The sequence below is a fragment of the Ictalurus punctatus genome, unplaced genomic scaffold (genome assembly GCF_001660625.3).
Source record: "Ictalurus punctatus breed USDA103 unplaced genomic scaffold, Coco_2.0 Super-Scaffold_100056, whole genome shotgun sequence".
NCBI lineage: Eukaryota > Metazoa > Chordata > Actinopteri > Siluriformes > Ictaluridae > Ictalurus > Ictalurus punctatus.
Genome location: NW_026521088.1, coordinates 2,695,633 through 2,722,547, shown reverse-complemented (window position 1 = coordinate 2,722,547; position 26,915 = coordinate 2,695,633). Strand labels below are relative to the sequence as shown.

The following is a 26,915-nucleotide window of genomic DNA, read 5'->3' as shown; positions in this document are numbered from 1 at the left end:
GTTTCTGTAGTGTAGTGGTTATCACGTTTGCCTAACACGCAAAAGGTCCCTGTTTCAAGACCGGGCAGAAACAAGCTGGAGATTTTGAACTTTGCTTTAATGACTGAGCGGTTGTCATCACCATAGGTTCAGGTCCTCTAGGAACAGCCATAAAGCGAGACCTTGGACAGAGCAGATTTCCTGCTTTTGTAGCACAGCAGTTAACATTTGCTTACAAAATGAAAAGGAGTGTCTGGATTTCCCAAGAAAGTGGAAGTCTGGCTCTTATGTAGCTCAGTAAGGCTCCGTGCGTGACTGGAAAATTTTCCGTAAAGTAGTGGTCGCCAAGTTCACCCATCAGCAAGAGGTCTACGCCCGAAAAAGGCTGGGAGCGGTTTCACTTCCATTGAGCTTTTGTAGCAAGGCAGATAACAGCTGCTTGCAAAATCACAGGCAGTCTCTGCTTTTCCACTGAATGTGGAAGCCTGACCCTTTCCTTCGTCAAGAAGACAAGAGTAATGATGAGCTTGACTCGAAGTTGCAACTTGTAATTCCCCACCTCCAAGCGGGAAAACGCAAAGCAAACGCACCCCACGACTTGAAATTGCCATTCGTCAACAGTGGGAAGTCTTCTCATCTACCAGTTCCTTCCCCGTTCGTCGAGTGACATCGAGTCGGCATGAGGGAGTCAGAACTCACAAAGTGGCACTTACCTCAGTGGTTATTTGCTTTAGATCAGGGTTGTCCTGTCATATCCAGAATGGGCCAGTGTGGTTGCAGGTTGTCATTCTAACCAAGCAGAAGCCACACTTTAGTCTATTTAAAGCCAAGATCGGCGGATCCAGGAATTGGAATCAGGTGTGGCTCCTGCTAGATTGGAACGAAAACCTGAAGATTGGACAACGCTGCTTAAGACCAATCAGCATATAGACATATTTGCTTATTAAATATAAAACATTGACTATATAGATGGCTGATCGCGGAAAATGTACACCTCTCATCACAGTTTGCATGCTAGCTTGTCGCTAACAAAAGACAGATGCATGTTCTTACATTTTCGCCCCTGTTCATTGGTCAAACGTGCCCTGTTGGATAATGATGTGTTTACAAACAGCAAAGAGAGCACTAAGAATTCAAGAGGGAAGCAGAAAGAGTTGTAGGTGGACTGCAGAGAAGCACATTCTGTTGACCAACTTATTGTCAAGTAGGTGATTCCTTCCTTTTGTGCCAACTACCATGAAATACCACGAGAGGCTCCAAGTTACAATCCGTGCATTGGCCAGGAAACAAACCCAGGTCAACTGCTTGGAAGGCAGCTATGCTCACCACCATACCACCAATGCTCACGCACTCTGACTAAACAGAATAAGGTTATATTAGTGTTACAGGGGAAAAAAAAAAGAAACTCGTAGTAGCGCTGATGAAATACATATACATGACAAAATCTGCTAGGAAGAAGAACTCAGAACATTTGCTTAGCCTAATAAATTTTTTTTCCATCTGCACATAATTATTTTAGCAGTTGCTTTTGCAATAAAATGACTTAAAGTCGAGGGTCCCTGTAAGTATCTACGGAGAGAAAGAGAGTAGCAGTGAACCATTGACATCATGTACAGAGTTAGCATGAAGGTGTGATTGACAGTTTTTAGAAATCACTTCCTAATCCTATGCTAAGAGGAATACTACTAGGCTACTACTCTAATAATAATAATAATAACAATAACGAGAAGAAGAATAAGAAGAAAGATAGATTAAAGGGTGAGGAATAAAATCAATATAAAGTGGGGCTGTTTTGTCTTCAGCAAGAATATGTAGTGCTAATAAGTAATTTGTCAACAACATTGTATATATCTAGTACCTGGTAATCAACCTCCTCACCTGGTGAGAAGACAGTCCACTCATCCTGACATTTCACACAGTATGAATAATAATGATAACAAAAGGAAGTAAAGCTAAATGAATGTTTTAACTGAGAGCAATACTTTGTACCCATATTTCCAATTGTATAGTAGATTGCACACAGTTTTTGCTTGTTACGTTTAGACCCAAGGGGATACTTGGAAACTTAAAAAGCACCATTGTCATTGCACCATCGCAAATGCTGAGGATCATCAGCCATAGTCTGTTGTAAAACAGTGTGTTTATGCTTTTGGTAAACACATGTAAAAAACATCTAAAGGACTCCTACTTTGAAAAGGTCCCCTGACAGTCATTAAGACCACAAGTTATTGAAAAATTTGCCTCATGTGCATGAATGAGGATTAATTTGACAATCGTTCTCCGAGAGCATTTAGGACAACAGAATAGACGAGGCATTTTTGGCAGATATTACTGTAAGAGGTTGATTACTCTGGTAACTGGAGTAGGTAGAGGCTTGTCACCATCCACAGTAAGTTTCAAAACATATTGCTGAAGAGAAATCAGAGTGTTCTTCAAATGAGATGGATATGTTGAATTGAAGACAAAATAAGCACAAAATGAAGCAAGAGCCCTTTCATCCACACCGCTAGCGCAGCAGAACTCTATCCCATCAACTTTGATGAATGCAGTGACTCTTCTTGTAAACACAGTTTTGCAGTCAGTGACTTCTGGTACTTGCAGCGGTAACAGCAGACTTTCTATGCCAGCGACCTGCCTTCGAGCCTCAGCTTCATTAACTGTTTTTTAAAGGATTGGGTTTTTTTCACTGTAGAAGTTCACTACAACTGTAGAAGTTGTAGAATAAATTCCCCATGAACAACACTGACTGGAGCACATGCCAATTAGAAAGATTAAGTTGATGGACTATTAGCAAGTTATTGTCATTCATTCGTATAAATCCAACAATTATTATGTTTTTCACTATTTAGCTGTCTTTTTACTTTAAGGATCTAATAAATTGCATATATGAAATGATTTTATTTACAAGTATCATGTTTGTGATTTTAGGTTATTCGTCAAATAGTATAGCTTCTGACCATTAAATCAAAACAGACTTGTGATTTGATTACATAATGCTTATTTATTTAGAAACAGAAGTAACTAAATACAAACATGCTAAATACTTTATATTTTTATATATAAATAACCAGGTGAAAAAGAAGACAACCTTCCAATTGTGAAACTGGTTATTAAAGCCCTTAATTAAGTGTATTGTCCATGCAGTATGCACAGATGTCCTTCTCATCTAGGGATAAAATGTTCCGCTGGCCCTTTAAGAAGCAGGAATGTGAGTTCGCGTTCTGCCCATGAGTATCGCGAGAGTTCACCTGCGAGCAGCGCGATTTACAACGCGATTCGGGTGCTTCTTATGAAGTGTGAGAACCGGGAAGTTCTTGTGCATGAAGCAAGACTTTAAGTTTAAAGTCACAATGGAGCCACTGAGCAGTGAGATTAAGCGTACTCGTCAGGCTTACATGTGAAGACCAAACATCTGTGGTGAAGTTCATCGCGGAGTGGTTATGAAGGAGCTCGTGAATATGATCTGTCATACGGTTGTATAACTCCGGTAAGCAGACGAATGTGAAATAACGCCGCCTCGGTAAAGTGTAGCGAGACTCAAGGAGTTTTACCAGTCGCTGAAATCCCATGTCCTTCACTACAGAGCATGGTTGATCATCAAGCACCATAAACGCCAATACTTTCTGAGTAATTTCTAGAGTTTTTGTGCTGTCGGATTATCAGATATTTTTAAATTATGGATAGATGAAAAATAGCCTTTCGGTATCGGCCGATACATCGGTGCATCTCTAGTTAAAACCAAGAATATAATGGGTAATTGCATATTTCATTTTAATTGACCCCCCCCCCCCCTTTTTTTTTTAACTGAAGCAGCCTTATATGGTCTTGCATGTGTACAAATATTATATTTGTATGTGTATGTTCTATTTCCTACTGTCGATAAGGAAAGGGAAAAGGAGACAGACTTATATTCTTGGTTGTACAAAACCACGCTGTTACTTCAATTCAGTTCCATTTTATTTGTATAGCGTTTTTTAACAATAGACGTTGCCTCAAAGCAGCTTTACAGAAACATATAAACACGGGATACAGATTTTAAATGTGCGACAGTCAACACTGGAACCAGCACCAGACAGGTCATTACAAAAATATGGATGGATGGAATGTTAGAAAAAGAGCAGTAAAAAAGGTCAATGTAATGCTCACTTCATTTGGAAGTCATTTAGGAGAAAATGATTTTGGTGCTGCAGTGCAAGATGACGAGATAACTTCATCTAATATCCAAAGTGTTGCTGGTGGCACATATCATTATGTTGGTATTCTTAAAGCTTTGTCCAAAACCATGGAAAGAATCTGGTCTCTTGTTCTAGAGAAGTATGAATTCGAACTTCAACTGAACATGGATGTCTTACCACTGTTTAAAAGTTTGTCTTTGTAGTTTTGGCCAATTATAGGGTTACTGCAGGGTTATACTAAGAAACCAGTTGTCATTGCTCTGTTCTGTGGTAAATCAAAGCCAACATCACGAACTGATGAATTTGAAAGATCTAGTCAGTGAACTGCAAGGGTTAAGCAAGGGATTTGCCATAAATGGGAAGCAATTTTTCCTAAATGTCACATCTATCCTGTGTGATGCTCCAGCTAGAGCTTTTATAAAGGGAATTAAATCACATACTGGTTATTCAGGTTGTGACAAGTGCATCCAGTCTGGTGTGTACATCAACCATAGAATGACCTTTTCTGAGATCAACAGCCCGTGTAGGACTGATGAGTCTTTTATCAACATGTCTGATGAAGACCATCATACTGAAACATCTCTTTTAAAAGCTGCAGGAATTGGCATGGTATCATGCTTTCCACATGATTACATGCACCTTGTATGTCTTGGTGTTATGTGAAAACTGCTGGACTTATGGCTTGCTTCAGGGCCTTTATGTTGTCATTTGTCTGCTCGCCAAAGTGTTATAATCTCAGACACACTTGTTAGCTTGAGACGTTATATTCCTGAGGACTTTGCTAGGAAACCCAGGCAATTCTCAGAAAGACTGAGGTGGAAAGCAACAAAATTGCGACAGTTTCTGTTATACACAAGTCCAGTGGTTCTTCTTGATGTGTTGTCATAACCAATGTACAGCAATTTTAATTATCTGTTGCTATCTTTATACTCTCCAATCCACTCTTTGTATAATTCTTAATGACTTTGCTCACAGTTTGCTAGTGTCATTTGTAAAGCATTTTAGTGAGTTGTATGGTCCTGAATTTGTTAGCTACGGTGTACATGGGCTAACCCATCTTTCTGAGGATGTCAAAAAACATGGAAGCCTTGACTTCTTGTCTGTCTTTCTGTTTGAAAACTTCCTGGGATAAATAAAAATTTTTTTTTGAGAACTCCACACCATCTCCTATAACAGGTTATACGGAGACTTTCAGAAATGGACTGTTTCATGGTAATTGCTGAACATTTGGATATGAAAATTGTCTTGAAAAACAACATGAAAATGGCCCAATTCCACCGGATTTTAATAAAGTTGATCAGTTCCAGGAGGTTGTTCTAGGTAGCACTAGAGTTCATCTATCATGTATGGGAGAAAAGTGTAGGAATTGGAGGCTGCTTTGGTGTAGTAATGAATATTCTTCAATGTCAGGAGAAAGTAAAGTGCTTAAAACACTTATCTAAATGAAAAGCTTACAGCACCTAGTAGTCCCATTCAGTCTCCCAACCAATAACTAACCAGGCCCAACTTTGCTTTGCTTCTGAGATCAGGCTTTGTCAGAGTGGTATGGCTGTAAGCAACAGATGCCACCAAATGGGGCCTATTTAAATAGTATAAGCAAACATCTGACTGACTGACTGACTGATTTATTGACTGATTGATTTATTGATTGATTTTCCTTCATTTCTACACAATCAGTCTGACTGTGAATTGGTGGAGTCCATGCACTTCTTCAAATAAGACAGGGTGCTCACTCACACCTGATTGTCATCCCGTTGATTGAAAACACCTGACCCTAATTTCCCCTTCAGACTAACTGCTCATGCAGACGCCAACAGTGTCTGCACCATGCACGCTTCCTTTACAGGATGCGCTTAAGCAAGGTCTTTACAAGAAAAATAGGGTCCAAACCCACATGGGCTGTGCACAGCGGATAGGCAGCTCATCACCTTAACCTCTTGCTGACATAGCTCACGCGTATGAAATTACATCCCGGTGTGTGGAGCAAAAGAGAGGTTTCGGTGCAGGTCCTTTGCCCCTGTCGTCTGGACTGCGGAATGCGTTCTGCGTTGACGGACCTCCAGAGACGCAAGAGCCTTACAGCAGCTGTGGCCAAAAAGCATTGAAATACAGCTCACGGTCGCGAAACACGTAGCCACAGTGCTAGCTCTTCACATTTCTCCACCCTCTCTAGTGCCAGCTCAGGGACCTGTACAAAGCTTCCCGGTTGTAGGCCTTGTAGGTGTGAGACAGACTGCAACAAAGCCAGACTTTGCTGGAAAGCGGAGGCAAAGTGAGAAGCTTGCGACGAGGATGGGATTCGAACCCACGCGTGCAGAGCACAATGGATTAGCAGTCCATCGCCTTAACCTCTCAGCCACCTCGTGCGAGGGCCGCCCCGTTTAACGAAAACTATGCAAATGAGGGTTTCGTGTTCGCCGACTAGATGACTGCTTCTCAAATAGATTTGATTCAAGTCTTGGGGTATGAGCTGTGCCGTCATATAAACTGAAGGGTGACGATGCGGCGAGACGGCCCAAAGGTCTCACAGAACGGGACAACTCCATAGTCGAGCCGTCGCAATGCAATCCAATCCTTGGGCGGCTAGGTACCGACTACCTATGGACTGCCCGTCCCAGCGAGTTAAATTTCTTTGGAAAATGTAACTTTTACCCGTGACCCTGAGTAGGATTACGCGGTATAGAAGATGGATGGATGGATGGAAATGTAACTTTTATCCTTACCTGGATATACACAACGACTGTGGAAAAGGGGGGAATGAATTGCGACGTTCGTGAGGCAGCATGCTTCGTGGTGTATAGCATGAAAGCGTGGGAGAAAAACCTGCACAAAGCCTTTGGAGACGAGACATCACCCACCGTAAGCTAACGCCCGTGGCAGCGGTGGGATTTGAACCCACGCCCCCGAAGAGACTGGAGCCTAAATCCAGCGCCTTGGACCACTCGGCCACGCTACCCGCAGGCCGGCGTGGTGGTAAACCCGTTCGTGGTAAGAAGGTGACCGGGTCATTCCGCCGGACAACAAGAAATCTGGCATGGGCGCGACAAATGGGCTGTTGTGAGACTCAAGTGCCTTTCGCTTAACCGGCTCTGGCGGAGACATCTAACCATTTCCAGCTGAAGACAGAGCTAAGGCCTGGTCTTTTGGACGCGATTCGTCTAGGCTTAAGACCCCATGCTCCACGGTCACATCGGTAGTGTTTGCGGAAGAGCTCTTCTGCCATGACCTTACATCCCACTTACGGTGGTGCTTGAAAGTTTGTGAACCCTTTAGAGCTTTCTATACATCTTCATTACCGGGACCTAAAACATCGTAAGATTTTCACACAAGTATCAAAAGTAGATAAAGAGAACCTAATTACAGAAACCAGACAAAAACATTACAGATGGTCAGTCATTTATTGATGAAAATGATCCAGTATTGCATACCTGTGAGTGGCAAAAGTATGTGAACCTTTGCTTTCAGTATCTGGTGTGACCTCGGTGTGCAGCAACCACTGCAAACAAACGTTTCCGGTAACTGTTGATCAGTCCTGCACGTCAGCTTGGAGGAATTTTAGCCCATCCCTCATTACAGTACAGTTTCATCTCTAGGATGTGGGTGGGTTTCCTCACATGAGCTGCTTGCTTCAGGTCCTTCCGCAGCATTTCTACTGGATCAAGGTCAGGACCTTGACTTGGCCATTCCAAAACATTGACTTTATTCTTCTTTAACCATCCTTTGGTAGAACGACTTGTGTGCTTAGGGTTGTTGTCTTGCTGCGCGGCCCACTTTCCTCTTGAGATCCAGTTTACGGACAGATGTGCTGACATTTTCTTTTAGAATTTGCTGGTATTATTCAGAACGCATTGTTCCATCAATGATGGCAAGCCGTCCTGGCCCAGATGCAGCGAAACAGGCCCAAACTGCAACGCTACCACCACCATTTTTCAGAAATGGGATACGGGTCTTATGCTGGAATGCGGTGTTTTCCTTCCCCCAAACATAACCCTTCTCATTTAAACCAAAAAGTTCTAGTTTGGTCTCACCTGTCCACAAAACGTTTTTTCGAGTAGCCTTGTGTCTTGTCCATGTGATCTTTAGCAAACTGCATGCAGGAAGCAATGTTCTTTACGGAAAGCAGTGGCTTTCTCCTTGCCATCCTGCCATGCACACCACTGTTGTTCAGTGTACTCATTATGCTGGACTCAGGAACATTGACATTTGCCTACGCGAGAGAGGCCTTTAGTGGCTTAGAAGTTACCCTGGGATCCGTTGTGACCTCGTGGACAATTACATGTCTTGCTCTTGGAGTGATCTTTGTTGGCTGACCACGCCTGGGGAGGGTAACCATGCTCGTGAATTTCCTTCATTTGTACACAATCTGTCTGACTGTGGATTGGTGGAGTCCAGGCGCTTTAGAGATACTTTTTCATCAACTTTTGCATTTTAATGTAAACAATCATATTTCGTAATATTTTGGGTCAGAAACATTTCATAGTACTATATTATGTGTAAATATGCGAAAAGAATCAAATTGGAGTAGGTCGGGCAACTGATTATGAGTTTGTTAGAAAAACCACTTTCCTTTGCTCCTAGCGCCTTCTCGTTCGCTGTATAGCGTTTTGAGCGGATAAAGATCACAAGTGTGTAAGGGGACACAGAATGAATGGGAACTAGTTTTGTTATTGTACTTTTGATGAAAACTGACTTTCTAGACATAAAATGTCACTTTTTTCACCTTATCATACTTTTTCATCAACTTTTGCATTTTAATGTAAACAGTCATATTTCGTAATATTTTGGGTCAGAAACATTTCATAGTACTATATTATGTCTAACTAACTTGAGACGTGAACTGATCAAATGTGACGTGACAAAAGAAGAACGACTCGGATCGGGAGGTGAACTAACAGACTGCTAATGCTAAGCAATTAATCAATCATTTCTGTTTCTCATAATTCGGCCTCGGTTGCATTAGCCTATAGTTTATTTTTTATTCCAAATGTGATCAATGTTTGCGTAAGTACTAGAGGTGTTGGGGAGTTTAACATGTAACATTTTAACTTTATTCTGCTGAAATGAACGAAATGATGCAAAAAAGAGTCGTTCATTTTGCTGAACGAGATTCAAAGATCCGAGTCAGTAAAATGATCCGAACTGTCTTGTGTTAAGTATGCAAGTCTTTGAACGTAATTTATTTATATATATATATATATATATATATATATATAGATATATATATATATATATATATATATATATATATATATATATATATATATAGATATAGATATTCGGATATATATAGATATTCGGATAATGGAAGTCCACGTATTGATATGGAGTATTGATATCCACGTATTGATGGAGTTTACCTTGTTTTATTTTCATGAGAGATGATGAATTTCAGGACGTTGTACTGTATTTTTTTCCACCTTCTGATATTAATTCATCTTGTGTGATGACTAGTAAAGTTAAGATCGGTTCACTCATGCTGTTCTTAAGTCGCTGCGCTTGTGAGGATGTATGTGTGAAAGCACATTTAAAGTTTGTCTTTGTTTTTATATATATATATATATATATATATATATATATATATATATATATATATATATATATATATATATATATATATATATATATATATATATATAATAACCTCTCATTTTCTGATGCTCTTGCTTCCACTGTAATGCTCCCTGATTAGCTTTGCTTACAATATCAATATGTATATGAACCGCTGGCCATGAAATTTCTCAAGAGATTTGGTGAGAATCTATTACTCTGGTCCTGATCTTGCTTGTGTACACTGTTTATTACATTTTTGAATGACTTTTCTTTTCCTCATAGAATTACTTTAGGCACTGATAGAACTGTTCTGTAATGACGGAAGATCAGCGCAGAATTCACCAGACTTGTGTCGATGGACCTGAGCAAGTTCTTTTATGAGGGTCTTGACAAACACACCTCAAAGCTGCTGTATTTGTACCGCTCGAGGCGCCATGCAGACATTGCAGAAAGGAGTGCCATACTGGAGCGCCTGGATAAAAATGTGAGTAGGTTTATTTCAAGTGTACTTGTTTTGTAAATACTGTGGTCATTTCCTTTCTTGCTATTTCTCTTGTCCTGCATAATTTTTATATAAAACATTTGTACTTTTGAGGCATCAAATCACAGGAAGAGGGTTGCAGTACTGCTGGGGCTGCCACTGTCCATGCGGGAGAATCCATCTCAGTTCTTACAGATCTGTGAGGTAAGTGTCTGTGAGGAAAGTAAGATGTTGGAAGATATTCGGATAATGGAAGTCCACGTATTGATATGGAGTATTGATATCCACGTATTGATGGAGTTTACCTTGTTTTATTTTCATGAGAGATGATGAATTTCAGGACGTTGTACTGTATTTTTTTCCACCTTCTGATATTAATTCATCTTGTGTGATGACTAGTAAAGTTAAGATCGATTCACTCATGCTGTTCTTAAGTCGCTGCACTTGTGAGGATGTATGTGTGAAAGCACATTTTAAAGTTTGTCTTTGTTTTTAATACAGCACACAGATTCTGAAGAAGAGTTAATCAAGGGCGTGACTGTTGGAATCAGTACAGTTGTGGATGACGCGATGGACCCTATTCCGTGTGACTGCGGTGATGTAGCCCTTGTAATGGAAGAAGTTGTCGTTCTACGCAATCTTGGTGATGTACCAAATGCATTTGTCAACTTGATGGGATTGCTTTATGCACGTAACATAAACTACCCCACAAACTTCAAATACACCTTTGAGGTGATTCAGAGGCTGTTCATGAACATCGGAGCTGATGCCTGCAGTGCACGAGTACATTCACTTAAAAATAATCTGCTCAAGTAGAGATGGTGTTATGCATTTCTTGTAAGAGAGATTTCATGTGGTGTTGTGTTGTGTATGTTACAGTTTCTATACCTAAGCAGCATGACTTCAGTTTTGTTGTATATTTTCACCTTTAAACACTGGGCAATTGAAATGTAATGTTGTTAGGCAAAAACAGATTTCTGCTTGCTTTTTCTGTTTATTTTGAGAAATTCATGTAATTTCAAGTTCTGCTGACACCCGAGTCTGCTGACACGCACAGCCAAGCTCCGCCCATGCCCAAGGTTCACCTGGTAACCTCAGAGCCTCAGCTTCCCTGTTCAGCTGCGGTCGTCGCTCAGCCTCCCTGTTCAGCTGCTGTCGTCGCTCAGCCTCCCTACGCCGCCAAGAACACCGGGCAGTTTCCTGGCTCTGTTTGGGACATTCAGCCCAGGGGGCCGGGGCCGCCAATGAAGTGGGATGACTCATGGCACTCGGGAGGGGGGTTCTGTCACGATTCCCCCTTGAAGCAGCGTGCTCTAAGCGTGAATGTGCGAGCACCTGCTTTTCCGTTGTTGACTGTAATGACATCTGGACACGTGTGTTTTGTTTATGTTTCTGTCTCCTCCCTGTTCTGTCATTGGCTGGGATTTCACGTGGGTCTGAATTGCTCTCAGCTGCTAGCGGTTTAGACGCTGATCATGTCCGCATATATACTGCGCGCCTCCCAGCACACAACGCGGAAGATTAAATGTTTAGAGTTAGTTTAGCTCGTATCATAGTCATAGTCATAGTCATAGTCACGGTCCATGTTTAGAGTTAGTTCGCGCTGGATTATCCGCTTCCAGTCCCTCGTCATAGTTCGTTTCTTGTTTTGTTTATCGACCCTGTTTTCCGTGACCACGACCTAGATTCCTGCCTTGCCCCGTGTACGCTTGTTTGCCAATCGCCTGACCTCTTGCATGTTTATGGATTACGTTTTGGATCACGTTTTGGATTTGTCTGCCTGTCCCTCTTTCAAATAAACAACTGTTCATCCTGCACTTGCATCCGTCCTATCTCTGCTCCGTCACGATACGTGACGGTGACCTGCTCCAATATGACATTTTGTACATAATATACTTTGCAGGTTTCTGATGTAAAATGATACGAAATAGGATTGTTTACATTAAAATCCATTATATGATGATAATGTATGATAAAGGGGAAAATGTGAGATTTGCAGTCTAGAAAGTCACTTTTCCTCAAAAGTGCCCTGACAAAGCGTGTTTTCATTCCTCCTGTGTGTGCAGACACACGGGGGCGCTACACTGGCTTAAATCACTATACAGTGAGTTTCACGCCGCTGGGAGCAAGGGAAAATAGTTTTTCTAACAAATTCATTATCATATGTTTCACATGTTCATGATTTAATATGATTCTTTGACATGTTTCTGACTCAATATTAGATGTTTAACTTGTTTACATAAAACCCACCCCATTTCTCCAAAAGATGTTTTTTATTATTATTATTTAATTAAGTTATTTTTATTTTTGCTCATGCAGTATAAAAGAACAAAGTAATGGTACTTAAAAAAAAAAAGTAAATGGTTATTATATCAACAACAAAAAATCAAATGTAACAGATGTGCATTGTAAAGGTTTCAGCTCTACTCAGTGAAAATGGAGGGGACATAACAGGTCTTAATACAGATTATAACCCAGATCTAAGTCTAATCAACACTTACATCTAACCACAAAGTTACGTTGACGCTGACGTGAGGAACGGATGCAGGAGTAACAGAAGTGGGTGGGCTTGTCGTAGTGCATGGTCTTCTTATAGGAGATCCTCACGGGGGTTGGTCTTATAGGAGATAGCCTCCTCACGGGGGTTGGTCTTATAGGAGATAGCCTCCTCACGGGGTCGGTCTTCTTATAGGAGATAGCCTCCTCACGGGGGTCGGTCTTCTTATAGGAGATAGCCTCCTCACGGGGGTCGGTCTTCTTATAGGAGATAGCCTCCTCACGGGGGTCGGTCTTCTTATAGGAGATAGCCTCCTCACGGGGGTCGGTCTTCTTATAGGAGATGTTCTTCTTAAAAGGGATGAGAATCTCAAAAAGGGGATGGGCTTCTAAAAGGGGGTGTGATTCTCAAAGGGGATGGGCTTATTACAGGAAAGGGTGTGATTCTTAGAGCAGATAGGCCTGGTAAAGGGGACGGGCTTCTCGAAGGACTTCTAAAAGGCACCTCATGCTCATCACCACCATTTTGCTCCTCCTCATGCTGGTCAGGCATGTGGACGTCATCCTCGTAGTCACTCTCCACGGTGTTGTAGTACAGCTCGTCGGCAGCAAACGGCGGATCAGAAGATGTATCCTCCCTCCGTGTTCCTGTATCAAAAGAGATGAAGAGACAGTGAGACACATCTGCACGTCTCGTAAAAGGAACCAGAAAATCCTCCCTCTAAACTGTCCTTTTCACAAAACGTATTTACACAAGTTAATGGTAAATTACTGTCATCTTCCTATAACGGTGCATACATCCTCAGTATCTCCATTATAGCTGCATGTAGAGGTGTTCGATACGGGTGTCACAGTGTCACGACTTCACTGTTAGTCACGGCATATAATCACACACTTACCTCACTGCTCACTTTCCCCCTTGCCAACAAACAGAATAAAACACATTTCTGTCTATTACTGTTTTTTTCTGATCTCTAACGGTTCTTATCCCTTTTATGTCCATCTGTGGCTCCCCAAAAACTCTTCCCACCCTCTTTCTCCTAAATCACACAACTCCTAACTTCATCACACATCGACGGCTATGAAGAACAAATCATCGCTGACCAGAATTAAACCAAACTACTTTATATTTTGCCTAAGCAGCACTGCACACTGGTCAGATTTATGATTATTTATTTATTTATTGCTCAGTCAGCTGCATTTCCTCACAGCAGCTCTCTCTCTCTCGCTCTCACTCTCGCTCTCTCTCTCTCTCAGCTTATAACAACTTTAACAATACTTTTCATTCTCAAAAATATCTTAGAAACAAGAACAATTAGGAAATTTTATTTGCTTTAGTTAAATTCTATACGATTATACTATTCACTGTAGCAAACTTTAGTTAAACTTGTAGTAAACTTTAATATAGAAATAGCTGACTTTTCTACCAAGATAGTAAACACAAAACCAAACTGTTTCATATATCTGATTAAAATTTTTATATATATATATATATATATATATATATATATATATATATATATATATATATATATATACACACAACACACACACACACACACACACACACAGTATCTCACAAAAGTGAGTACACCCCTCACATTTTTGTAATTATTTGATGATATCTTTTGATGTGACAACACTGAAGAAATGACACTTTGCTACAATGTAAAGTAGTGAGTGTACAGCTTGTGTAACAGTGTAAATTTGCTGTCCCCTCAAAATAACTCAACACACAGCCATTAATGTCTAAACCGCTGGCAACAAAAGTGAGTACACCCCTAAGTGAAAATGTCCAAATTGGGTCCAAAGTGTCAATATTTTGTAATATATTGTTAATATATTTTTAGAGATGAAACTGTACTGTAATGAGGGATGGGCTAAAATTCCTCCAAGCTGACGTGCAGGACTGATCAACAGTTACCGGAAACGTTTGTTTGCAGTGGTTGCTGCACACCGAGGTCACACCAGATACTGAAAGCAAAGGTTCACATACTTTTGCCACTCACAGGTATGCAATACTGGATCATTTTCATCAATAAATAACTGACCATCTGTAGTGTTTTTGTCTGGTTTCTGTAATTAGGTTCTCTTTATCTACTTTTGATACTTGTGTGAAAATCTTACGATGTTTTAGGTCCCGGTAATGAAGATGTATAGAAAGCTCTAAAGGGTTCACAAACTTTCAAGCACCACCGTAAGTGGGATGTAAGGTCATGGCAGAAGAGCTCTTCCGCAAACACTACCGATGTGACCGTGGAGCATGGGGTCTTAAGCCTAGACGAATCGCGTCCAAAAGACCAGGCCTTAGCTCTGTCTTCAGCTGGAAATGGTTAGATGTCTCCGCCAGAGCCGGTTAAGCGAAAGGCACTTGAGTCTCACAACAGCCCATTTGTCGCGCCCATGCCAGGTTTCTTGTTGTCCGGCGGAATGACCCGGTCACCTTCTTACCACGAACGGGTTTACCACCACGCCGGCCTGCGGGTAGCGTGGCCGAGTGGTCCAAGGCGCTGGATTTAGGCTCCAGTCTCTTCGGGGGCGTGGGTTCAAATCCCACCGCTGCCACGGTCGTTAGCTTGCGGTGGGTGATGTCTCGTCTCCAAAGGCTTTGCACAGGTTTTTCTCCCACGCTTTCATGCTATACACCACGTAGCATGCTGCCTCACGAACGTCGCAATTCATGCCCCCCTTTTCCACAGTCGTTGTGTATATCCAGGTAAGGATAAAAGTTACATTTCCATCCATCCATCTTCTATACCGCGTAATCCTACTCAGGGTCACGTGTAAAAGTTACATTTTCCAAAGAAATTTAACTCGCTGGGACGGGCAGTCCATAGGTAGTCGGTACCTAGCCGCCCAAGGATTGGATTGCATTGCGACGGCTCGACTATGGAGTTGTCCCGTTCTGTGAGACCTTTGGGCCGTCTCGCCGCATCGTCACCCTTCAGTTTATATGACGGCACAGCTCATACCCCAAGACTTGAATCAAATCTATTTGAGAAGCAGTCATCTAGTCGGCGAACACGAAACCCTCATTTGCATAGTTTTCGTTAAACGATGCGGGCCTCGGGCGAGGTGGCCGAGAGGTTAAGGCGATGGACTGCTAATCTGTTGTGCTCTGCACGCGTGGGTTCGAATCCCATCCTCGTCGCAAGCTTCTCACTTTGCCTCCGCTTTCCAGCAAAGTCTGGCTTTGTTGCAGTCTGTCTCACACCTACAAGGCCTACAACCGGGAAGCTTTGTACAGGTCCCTGAGCTGGCACTAGAGAGGGTGGAGAAATGTGAAGAGCTAGCACTGTGGCTACGTGTTTCGCGACCGTGAGCTGTATTTCAATGCTTTTTGGCCACAGCTGCTGTAAGGCTCTTGCGTCTCTGGAGGTCCGTCAACACAGAACGCATTCCGCAGTCCAGACGACAGGGGCAAAGAACCTGCACCGAAACCTCTTTTTTGCTCCACACACCGGGATGTAATTTCATACGCGTGAGCTATGTCAGCAAGAGGTTAAGGTGATGAGCTGCCAATCCGCTGTGCACAGCCCATGTGGGTTTGGACCCTATTTTTCTTGTAAAGACCTTGCTTAAGCGCATTCTGTAAAGGAAGCGTGCGTGGTGCAGACACTGTTGGCGTCTGCATGAGCAGTTAGTCTGAAGGGGAAATTAGGGTCAGGTGTTTTCAATCAACGGGATGACAATCAGGTGTGAGTGAGCACCCTGTCTTATTTGAAGAACGGGGATCTATCAAAGTCTGATCTTCACAACACATGTTTGTGGAAGTGTATCATGGTATGAAAAAAGGAAGTTTGTGAGGATCTCAGAAAAAGAGTTGTTGATGCTCATCAGGCTGGAAAAGTTCCAAAAAAAAAAAAAATCTCTAAAGCGCCTGGACTCCCACCAATCCACAGTCAGACAGATTGTGTACAAATGAAGGAAATTCACGAGCATGGTTACCCTCCCCAGGCGTGGTCAGCCAACAAAGATCACTCCAAGAGCAAGACATGTAATTGTCCACGAGGTCACAACGGATCCCAGGGTAACTTCTAAGCCACTAAAGGCCTCTCTCGCGTAGGCAAATGTCAATGTTCCTGAGTCCAGCATAATGAGTACACTGAACAACAGTGGTGTGCATGGCAGGATGGCAAGGAGAAAGCCACTGTTTCCATAAAGAACATTGCTTCCTGCATGCAGTTTGCTAAAGATCACATGGACAAGACACAAGGCTACTCGAAAAAACGTTTTGTGGACAGGTGAGACCAAACTAGAACTTTTTGGTTTAAATGAGAAGGGTTATGTTTGGGGGAAGGAAAACACCGCATTCCAGCATAAGACCGGTATCCCATTTCTGAAAAATGGTGGTGGTAGCGTTGCAGTTTGGGCCTGTTTCGCTGCATCTGGGCCAGGACGGCTTGCCATCATTGATGGAACAATGCATTCTGACTAATACCAGCAAATTCTAAAAGAAAATGTCAGCACATCTGTCCGTAAACTGGATCTCAAGAGGAAAGTGGGCCGCGCAGCAAGACAACAACCCTAAGCACACAAGTCGTTCTACCAAAGGATGGTTAAAGAAGAATAAAGTCAATGTTTTGGAATGGCCAAGTCAAGGTCCTGACCTTGATCCAGTAGAAATGCTGCGGAAGGACCTGAAGCAAGCAGCTCATGTGAGGAAACCCACCCACATCCTAGAGATGAAACTGTACTGTAATGAGGGATGGGCTAAAATTCCTCCAAGCTGACGTGCAGGACTGTTCAACAGTTACCGGAAACGTTTGTTTGCAGTGGTTGCTGCACACCGAGGTCACACCAGATACTGAAAGCAAAGGTTCACATACTTTTGCCACTCACAGGTATGCAATACTGGATCATTTTCATCAATAAATAACTGACCATCTGTAGTGTTTTTGTCTGGTTTCTGTAATTAGGTTCTCTTTATCTACTTTTGATACTTGTGTGAAAATCTTACGATGTTTTAGCTCCCGGTAATGAAGATGTATAGAAAGCTCTAAAGGGTTCACAAACTTTCAAGCACCACCGTAAGTGGGATGTAAGGTCGTGGCAGAAGAGCTCTTCCGCAAACACTACCGATGTGACCGTGGAGCATGGGGTCTTAAGCCTAGACGAATCGCGTCCAAAAGACCACGCCTTAGCTCTGTCTTCAGCTGGAAATGGTTAGATGTCTCCGCCAGAGCCGGTTAAGCGAAAGGCACTTGAGTCTCACAACAGCCCATTTGTCGCGCCCATGCCAGATTTCTTGTCGTCCGGCGGAATGACCCGGTCACCTTCTTACCACGAACGGGTTTACCACCACGCCGGCCTGCGGGTAGCGTGGCCGAGTGGTCCAAGGCGCTGGATTTAGGCTCCAGTCTCTTCGGGGGCGTGGGTTCAAATCCCACCGCTACCACGGTCGTTAGCTTGCGGTGGGTGATGTCTCGTCTCCAAAGGCTTTGCGCAGGTTTTTCTCCCACGCTTTCATGCTATACACCACGTAGCATGCTGCCTCACGAACGTCGCAATTCATGCCCCCCTTTTCCACAGTCGTTGTGTATATCCAGGTAAGGATAAAAGTTACATTTCCATCCATCCATCTTCTATACCGCGTAATCCTACTCAGGGTCACGGGTAAAAGTTACATTTTCCAAAGAAATTTAACTCGCTGGGACGGGCAGTCCATAGGTAGTCGGTACCTAGCCGCCCAAGGATTGGATTGCATTGCGACGGCTCGACTATGGAGTTGTCCCGTTCTGTGAGACCTTTGGGCCGTCTCGCCGCATCGTCACCCTTCAGTTTATATGACGGCACAGCTCATACCCCAAGACTTGAATCAAATCTATTTGAGAAGCAGTCATCTAGTCGGCGAACACGAAACCCTCATTTGCATAGTTTTCGTTAAACGGGGCGGGCCTCGGACGAGGTGGCCGAGAGGTTAAGGCGATGGACTGCTAATCCGTTGTGCTCTGCACGCGTGGGTTCGAATCCCATCCTCGTCGCAAGCTTCTCACTTTGCCTCCTCTTTCCAGCAATGTCTGGCTTTGTTGCAATCTGTCTCACACCTACAAGGCCTACAACCGGGAAGCTTTGTACAGGTCCCTGAGCTGGCACTAGAGAGGGTGGAGAAATGTGAAGAGCTAGCACTGTGGCTACGTGTTTCGCGACTGTGAGCTGTATTTCAATGCTTTTTGGCCACAGCTGCTGTAAGGCTCTTGCGTCTCTGGAGGTCCGTCAACGCAGAACGCATTCCGCAGTCCAGACGACAGGGGCAAAGAACCTGCACCGAAACCTCTTTTTTGCTCCGCACACCGGGATGTAATTTCATACGCGTGAGCTATGTCAGCAAGAGGTTAAGGTGATGAGCTGCCTATCCGCTGTGCACAGCCCATGTGGGTTTGGACCCTATTTTTCTTGTAAAGACCTTGCTTAAGCGCATCCTGTAAAGGAAGCGTGCATGGTGCAGACACTGTTGGCGTCTGCATGAGCAGTTAGTCTGAAGGGGAAATTAGGGTCAGGTGTTTTCAATCAACGGGATGACATTCAGGTGTGAGTGAGCACCCTGTCTTATTTGAAGAAGTGCATGGACTCCACCAATTCACAGTCAGACTGATTGTGTAGAAATGAAGGAAAATCAATCAATAAATCAATCAGTCAGTCAGATGTTTGCTTATACTATTTAAATAGGCCCCATTTGGTGGCATCTGTTGCTTACAGCCATACCACTCTGACAAAGCCTGATCTCAGAAGCAAAGCAAAGTTGGGCCTGGTTAGTTATTGGTTGGGAGACTGAATGGGACTACTAGGTGCTGTAAGCTTTTCATTTAGATAAGTGTTTTAAGCACTTTACTTTCTCCTGACATTGAAGAATATTCATTACTACACCAAAGCAGCCTCCAATTCCTACAGTTTTCTCCCATACATGATAGATGAACTCTAGTGCTACCTAGAACAACCTCCTGGAACTGATCAACTTTATTAAAATCCGGTGGAATTGGGCCATTTTCATGTTGTTTTTCAAGACAATTTTCATATCCAAATGTTCAGCAATTACCATGAAACAGTCCATTTCTGAAAGTCTCCGTATAACCTGTTATAGGAGATGGTGTGGAGTTCTCAAATAAAAATTTTTTATTTATCCCAGGAAGTTTTCAAACAGAAACCCAGACAAGAACTCAAGGCTTCCATGTTTTTTGACATCCTCAGAAAGATGGGTTAGCCCATGTACATTGTAGATAACAAATTCAGGACCATACAACTCACTAAAATGCTTTACAAATGACACTAGCAAACTGTGAGCAAAGTCATTAAGAATTATACAAAGAGTGGATTGGAGAGTATAAAGATAGCAACAGATAATTAAAATTGCTGTACATTGGTTATGACAACACATCAAGAAGAACCACTGGACTTGTGTATAACAGAAACTGTCGCAATTTTGTTGCTTTCCACCTCAGTCTTTCTGAGAATTGCCTGGGTTTCCTAGCAAAGTCCTCAGGAATATAACGTCTCAAGCTAACAAGTGTGTCTGAGATTATAACACTTTGGCGAGCAGACAAATGACAACATAAAGGCCCTGAAGCAAGCCATAAGTCCAGCAGTTTTCACATAACACCAAGACATACAAGGTGCATGTAATCATGTGGAAAGCATGATACCATGCCAATTCCTGCAGCTTTTAAAAGAGATGTTTCAGTATGATGGTCTTCATCAGACATGTTGATAAAAGACTCATCAGTCCTACGTGGGCTGTTGATCTCAGGAAAGGTCATTCTATGGTTGATGTACACACCAGACTGGATGCACTTGTCACAACCTGAATAACCAGTATGTGATTTAATTCCCTTTATAAAAGCTCTAGCTGGAGCATCACACAGGATAGATGTGACATTTAGGAAAAATTGCTTCCCATTTATGGCAAATCCCTTGCTTAACCCTTGCAGTTCACTGACTAGATCTTTCAAATTCATCAGTTTGTGATGTTGGCTTTGATTTACCACAGAACAGAGCAATGACAACTGGTTTCTTAGTATAACCCTGCAGTAACCCTATAATTGGCCAAAACTACAAAGACGAACTTTTAAACAGTGGTAAGACATCCATGTTCAGTTGAAGTTCGAATTCATACTTCTCTAGAACAATAGACCAGATTCTTTCCATGGTTTTGGACAAAGCTTTAAGAATACCAACATAATGATATGTGCCACCAGCAACACTTTGGATATTAGATGAAGTTATCTCGTCATCTTGCACTGCAGCACCAAAATCATTTTCTCCTAAATGACTTCCAAATGAAGTGAGCATTACATTGACCTTTTTTACTACTCTTTTTCTAACATTCCATCCATCCATATTTTTGTAATGACCTGTCTGGTGCTGGTTCCAGTGTTGACTGTCGCACATTTAAAATCTGTATCCCGTGTTTATATGTTTCTGTAAAGCTGCTTTGAGGCAACGTCTATTGTTAAAAAACGCTATACAAATAAAATGGAACTGAATTGAAGTAACAGCGTGGTTTTGTACAACCAAGAATATAAGTCTGTCTCCTTTTCCCTTTCCTTATCGACAGTAGGAAATGCAACATACACATACAAATATAATATTTGTACACATGCAAGACCATATAAGGCTGCTTCAGTAAAAAAAAAGGGGGGGGGGGGTCAATTAAAATGAAATATGCAATTACCCATTATATTCTTGGTTTTAACTAGAGATGCACCGATGTATCGGCCGATACCGAAAGGCTATTTTTCATCTATCCATAATTTAAAAATATCTGATAATCCGACAGCACAAAAACTCTAGAAATTACTCAGAAAGTATTGGAGTTTATGGCGCTTGATGATCAACCATGCTCTGTAGTGAAGGACATGGGATTTCAGCGACTGGTAAAACACCTTGAGCCTCGCTACACTTTACCGAGTCGGCGTCATTTCACATTCGTCTGCTTACCGGAGTTATACAACCGTATGGCAGATCATATTCACGAGCTTCTTCATAACCACTCCGCGATGAACTTCACAACAGATGTTTGGTCTTCAGATGTAAGCCTGACGAGTACGCTTAGTCTCACTGCTCAGTGGCTCCATTGTGACTTTAAACTTAAAGTCTTGCTTCATGCACAAGAACTTCCCGGTTCTCACACTTCATAAGAAGCACCCGAATCGCGTTGTAAATCGCGCTGCTCGCAGGTGAACTCTCGCGATACTCATGGGCAGAACGGGAACTCACATTCCTGCTTCTTAAAGGGCCAGCGGAACATTTTATCCCTAGATGAGAAGGACATCTGTGCATACTGCATGGACAATACACTTAATTAAGGGCTTTAATAACCAGTTTCACAATTGGAAGGTTGTCTTCTTTTTCACCTGGTTATTTATATATAAAAATATAAAGTATTTAGCATGTTTGTATTTAGTTACTTCTGTTTCTAAATAAATAAGCATTATGTAATCAAATCACAAGTCTGTTTTGATTTAATGGTCAGAAGCTATACTATTTGACGAATAACCTAAAATCACAAACATGATACTTGTAAATAAAATCATTTCATATATGCAATTTATTAGATCCTTAAAGTAAAAAGAAAGCTAAATAGTGAAAAATATAATTGTTGGATTTATGCGAATGGATGACAATAACTTGCTAATAGTCCATCAACTTAATCTTTCTAATTGGCATGTGCTCCAGTCAGTGTTGTTCATGGGGAATTTATTCTACAACTTCTACAGTTGTAGTGAACTTCTACAGTGAAAAAAACCCAATCCTTTAAAAAACAGTTAATGAAGCTGAGGCTCGAAGGCAGGTCGCTGGCATAGAAAGTCTGCTGTTACCGCTGCAAGTACCAGAAGTCACTGACTGCAAAACTGTGTTTACAAGAAGAGTCACTGCATTCATCAAAGTTGATGGGATAGAGTTCTGCTGCGCTAGCGGTGTGGATGAAAGGGCTCTTGCTTCATTTTGTGCTTATTTTGTCTTCAATTCAACATATCCATCTCATTTGAAGAACACTCTGATTTCTCTTCAGCAATATGTTTTGAAACTTACTGTGGATGGTGACAAGCCTCTACCTACTCCAGTTACCAGAGTAATCAACCTCTTACAGTAATATCTGCCAAAAATGCCTCGTCTATTCTGTTGTCCTAAATGCTCTCGGAGAACGATTGTCAAATTAATCCTCATTCATGCACATGAGGCAAATTTTTCAATAACTTGTGATCTTAATGACTGTCAGGGGACCTTTTCAAAGTAGGAGTCCTTTAGATGTTTTTTACATGTGTTTACCAAAAGCATAAACACACTGTTTTACAACAGACTATGTTGCTGATGATCCTCAGCATTTGCGATGGTGCAATGACAATGGTGCTTTTTAAGTTTCCAAGTATCCCCTTGGGTCTAAACGTAACAAGCAAAAACTGTGTGCAATCTACTATAAAATTGGAAATATGGGTACAAGGTATTGCTCTCAGTTAAAACATTCATTTAGCTTTACTTCCTTTTGTTATCATTATTATTCATACTGTGTGAAATGTCAGGATGAGTGGACTGTCCTCTCACCAGGTGAGGAGGTTGATTACCAGGCACTAGATATATACAATGTTGTTGACAAATTACTTATTAGCACTAGATATTCTTGCTGAAGACAAAACAGCCCCACTTTATATTGATTTTATTCCTCACCCTTTAATCTATCTTTCTTCTTATTCTTCTTCTCGTTATTGTTATTATTATTATTATTAGAGTAGTAGCCTAGTAGTATTCCTCTTAGCATAGGATTAGGAAGTGATTTCTAAAAACTGTCAATCACACCTTCATGCTAACTCTGTACATGATGTCAATGGTTCACTGCTACTCTCTTTCTCTCCGTAGATACTTACAGGGACCCTCGACTTTAAGTCTTTTTATTGCAAAAGCAACTGCTAAAATAATTATGTGCAGATGGAAAAAAAAATTATTAGGCTAAGCAAATGTTCTGAGTTCTTCTTCCTAGCAGTTTTTGTCATGTATATGTATTTCATCAGCGCTACTACGAGTTTCTTTTTTTTTTCCCCTGTAACACTAATATAACCTTATTCTGTTTAGTCAGAGTGCGTGAGCATTGGTGGTATGGTGGTGAGCATAGCTGCCTTCCAAGCAGTTGACCTGGGTTTGTTTCCCGGCCAATGCACGGATTGTAACTTGGAGCCTCTCGTGGTATTTCATGGTAGTTGGCACAAAAGGAAGGAATCACCTACTTGACAATAAGTTGGTCAACAGAATGTGCTTCTCTGCAGTCCACCTACAACTCTTTCTGCTTCCCTCTTGAATTCTTAGTGCTCTCTTTGCTGTTTGTAAACACATCATTATCCAACAGGGCACGTTTGACCAATGAACAGGGGCGAAAATGTAAGAACATGCATCTGTCTTTTGTTAGCGACAAGCTAGCATGCAAACTGTGATGAGAGGTGTACATTTTCCGCGATCAGCCATCTATATAGTCAATGTTTTATATTTAATAAGCAAATATGTCTATATGCTGATTGGTCTTAAGCAGCGTTGTCCAATCTTCAGGTTTTCGTTCCAATCTAGCAGGAGCCACACCTGATTCCAATTGCTGGATCCGCCGATCTTGGCTTTAAATAGACTAAAGTGTGGCTTCTGCTTGGTTAGAATGACAACCTGCAACCACACTGGCCCATTCTGGATATGACAGGACAACCCTGATCTAAAGCAAATAACCACTGAGGTAAGTGCCACTTTGTGAGTTCTGACTCCCTCATGCCGACTCGATGTCACTCGACGAACGGGGAAGGAACTGGTAGATGAGAAGACTTCCCACGGTTGACGAATGGCAATTTCAAGTCGTGGGGTGCGTTTGCTTTGCGTTTTCCCGCTTGGAGGTGGGGAATTACAAGTTGCAACTTCGAGTCAAGCTCATCATTACTCTTGTCTTCTTGACGAAGGAAAGGGTCAGGCTTCCACATTCAGTGGAAAAGCAGAGACTGCCTGTGATTTTGCAAGCAGCTGATATCTGCCTTGCTACAAAAGCTCAATGGAAGTGAAACCGCTCCCAGCCTTTTTCGGGCGTAGACCTCTTGCTGATGGGTGAACTTGGCGACCACTACTTTACGGAAAATTTTCCAGTCACGCACGGAGCCTTACTGAGCTACGTAAGAGCCAGACTTCCACTTTCTTGGGAAATCCAGACACTCCTTTTCATTTTGTAAGCAAATGTTAACTGCTGTGCTACAAAAGCAGGAAATCTGCTCTGTCCAAGGTCTCACTTTACGGCTGTTCCTAGAGGACCTGAACCTATGGTGATGACAACCGCTCAGTCATTAAAGCAAAGTTCAAAATCTCCAGCTTGTTTCTGCCCGGTCTTGAAACAGGGACCTTTTGCGTGTTAGGCAAACGTGATAACCACTACACTACAGAAACCACAAAAGGGTGACCCTTTGGATGTTGCCTATGGTCTTCTGATGAGAAGAGCACATCCTTAAACTTTTGTTCACCCGAGTTGAATTGTGGCATTGGTGGTATAGTGGTGAACATAGCTGCCTAGTTGACCCGGGTTCGATTCCCGGCCAATGCACAGATTGTAACTTGGAGCCTCTTGTGGTACTTCATAGTAGTTGGCACAAAAGGAAGGAAACAATAAATTGGTCAACAGAATGTGCTTTGCAAGCCTCCTCACAGAGTAAGGCCCCTGCATCAATTGCCAGGGTACCACCACTGGCTGCACAGTGTGCAGCTGGTCAGCAGTCAGTGCTGTGCACTGTGCAGTGTGCCCTCCACACAGACAGATGCCCCTGTATCCAGTTGCATCCAAGATATTAACTGCTGGAACTGCTCCCTCCAGCAAAAAATCTGCATGAAAACAGCAATGGAAGCCATGGGACTCTAGCCAGGATTACGACCTGTGAGACATCTTATGAACACAGTTTCCTTGTGGCTAGCCCACAGTACATTGACTCTAAGGACCGCTCACTTTTAGATTGCAGCATCACCTAGGACAGGATCGTCCAGTTCTCATTCATCACAGCGTAGGATGACATTGTGCCAGATGAGAGAGTCACTTTTCTAGCAACTTTGCATGTGTGATCTGAACTGAACACCTATCCAAAAGTGCCTTGTAGGACCTGAGTGAGAGCTGCCTCCTGCCGCTGATATTCTTGAAGAAGACACTCCACCACATAGTGTGCAGTCACGGACACCCCATACCACCCATCAGTGTCCTCATAACCCCCAAACGGTGCTGGTGTGTCATCCTTCCTCAGTGCCCCAGTGATGGTCCTCTGTCCATACAGCCCTGCTTCAGCATCCCTGGTGTTCTGCATGCTGAGCAGGTAGGCTAGGTGGGCTCTTTCGTACTTCAGGTGAAACATCTCAGACAGCTGGTTGGCCATATCATTTGGTGATGTTCCAGAGTGCCGCAGTTCATCTATCACTGGCAAGATGTTCGTAAAACGCTTTGCTAGCATGTCTAGCCACTGGGGTTTATCAGGGAACCAGTATTTTTTGCATGCTTTACAGCACAGACGAGAGGAAAGGATATAATATTGCCCGCTGGTACCAAGAACCACTCTGGGTCTTCCCACACCAGAGGAAACAACCTGAAGATGTGGACAGCTGTAAAGACAAGGCAGGATGTAATTGTTCCTGAGCCTTTCCATAATACTGTGCTCCGGTTTCCAGATGAACAATGGATGGAGCTGGAAGTATTTTGGTGATGGCAGGCCTGTGTTGGTTTCTATAAGCTCAGGCTGAGGAGGATAACGCCACAAGGAAACCATGTTCATAAGGTGTCTCACGGGTCGTGATCCTGGCCAGAGTCCCATGGCTTCCATCGCTGTTTTCATCCAGATTTTTTGCTGGAGGGAGCAGTTCCAGCAGTTAATATCTTGGATGCAACTGAATACAGGGGCGTCTGTCTGTGTGCAGGGCACTGGTGCATGTTCAGCAGGTACTGACTTCACAGCAGCTGTTGGAGGTGCTGTAGGTACTGACTGCGCAGCAGCTGTTGGAGGTGCTGTAGGTACTGACTGTGCAGTTAGTGGTGGTACTCTGGGAAGTGATGCAGGGGCTTTACTCTGTGAGGAAGTGCTAGGCACAGAAGGTGGTGGTATGTGAGGATGGCAGACCACATGTGGTGTTGGCTGTGGCAGAACTGCATGGAACAATAAGTTAATAAAATGAATAAAACATTCATGTAAATGACATGAATGAGATGTCTTTACCTGTCTTTTCTTTTGTTAGATCAGTTAGAACTTACA

General features: G+C 42.5%; 8 non-coding genes across 8 annotated transcripts; 5 read left to right on the top strand and 3 right to left on the bottom strand.

Annotated features, from left to right (window-relative positions):
- Positions 1–73, top strand: trnav-aac (transfer RNA valine (anticodon AAC)). Its single transcript has one exon. It is a non-coding gene; the product is annotated as a tRNA-Val (tRNA).
- Positions 74–6,438: 6,365 nt separating this feature from the next.
- Positions 6,439–6,520, bottom strand: trnas-gcu (transfer RNA serine (anticodon GCU)). Its single transcript has one exon. It is a non-coding gene; the product is annotated as a tRNA-Ser (tRNA).
- Positions 6,521–7,028: 508 nt separating this feature from the next.
- trnal-uag (transfer RNA leucine (anticodon UAG)) lies at positions 7,029–7,110 on the bottom strand. Its single transcript has one exon. It is a non-coding gene; the product is annotated as a tRNA-Leu (tRNA).
- Positions 7,111–15,164: 8,054 nt separating this feature from the next.
- Positions 15,165–15,246, top strand: trnal-uag (transfer RNA leucine (anticodon UAG)). Its single transcript has one exon. It is a non-coding gene; the product is annotated as a tRNA-Leu (tRNA).
- Positions 15,247–15,750: 504 nt separating this feature from the next.
- Positions 15,751–15,832, top strand: trnas-gcu (transfer RNA serine (anticodon GCU)). Its single transcript has one exon. It is a non-coding gene; the product is annotated as a tRNA-Ser (tRNA).
- Positions 15,833–17,997: 2,165 nt separating this feature from the next.
- Positions 17,998–18,079, top strand: trnal-uag (transfer RNA leucine (anticodon UAG)). The gene has a single exon. It is a non-coding gene; the product is annotated as a tRNA-Leu (tRNA).
- Positions 18,080–18,583: 504 nt separating this feature from the next.
- Positions 18,584–18,665, top strand: trnas-gcu (transfer RNA serine (anticodon GCU)). Its single transcript has one exon. It is a non-coding gene; the product is annotated as a tRNA-Ser (tRNA).
- A 6,342-nt stretch (positions 18,666–25,007) lies between these two features.
- trnav-aac (transfer RNA valine (anticodon AAC)) lies at positions 25,008–25,080 on the bottom strand. The gene has a single exon. It is a non-coding gene; the product is annotated as a tRNA-Val (tRNA).
- Between the last annotated feature and the right edge of the window lie 1,835 nt (positions 25,081–26,915).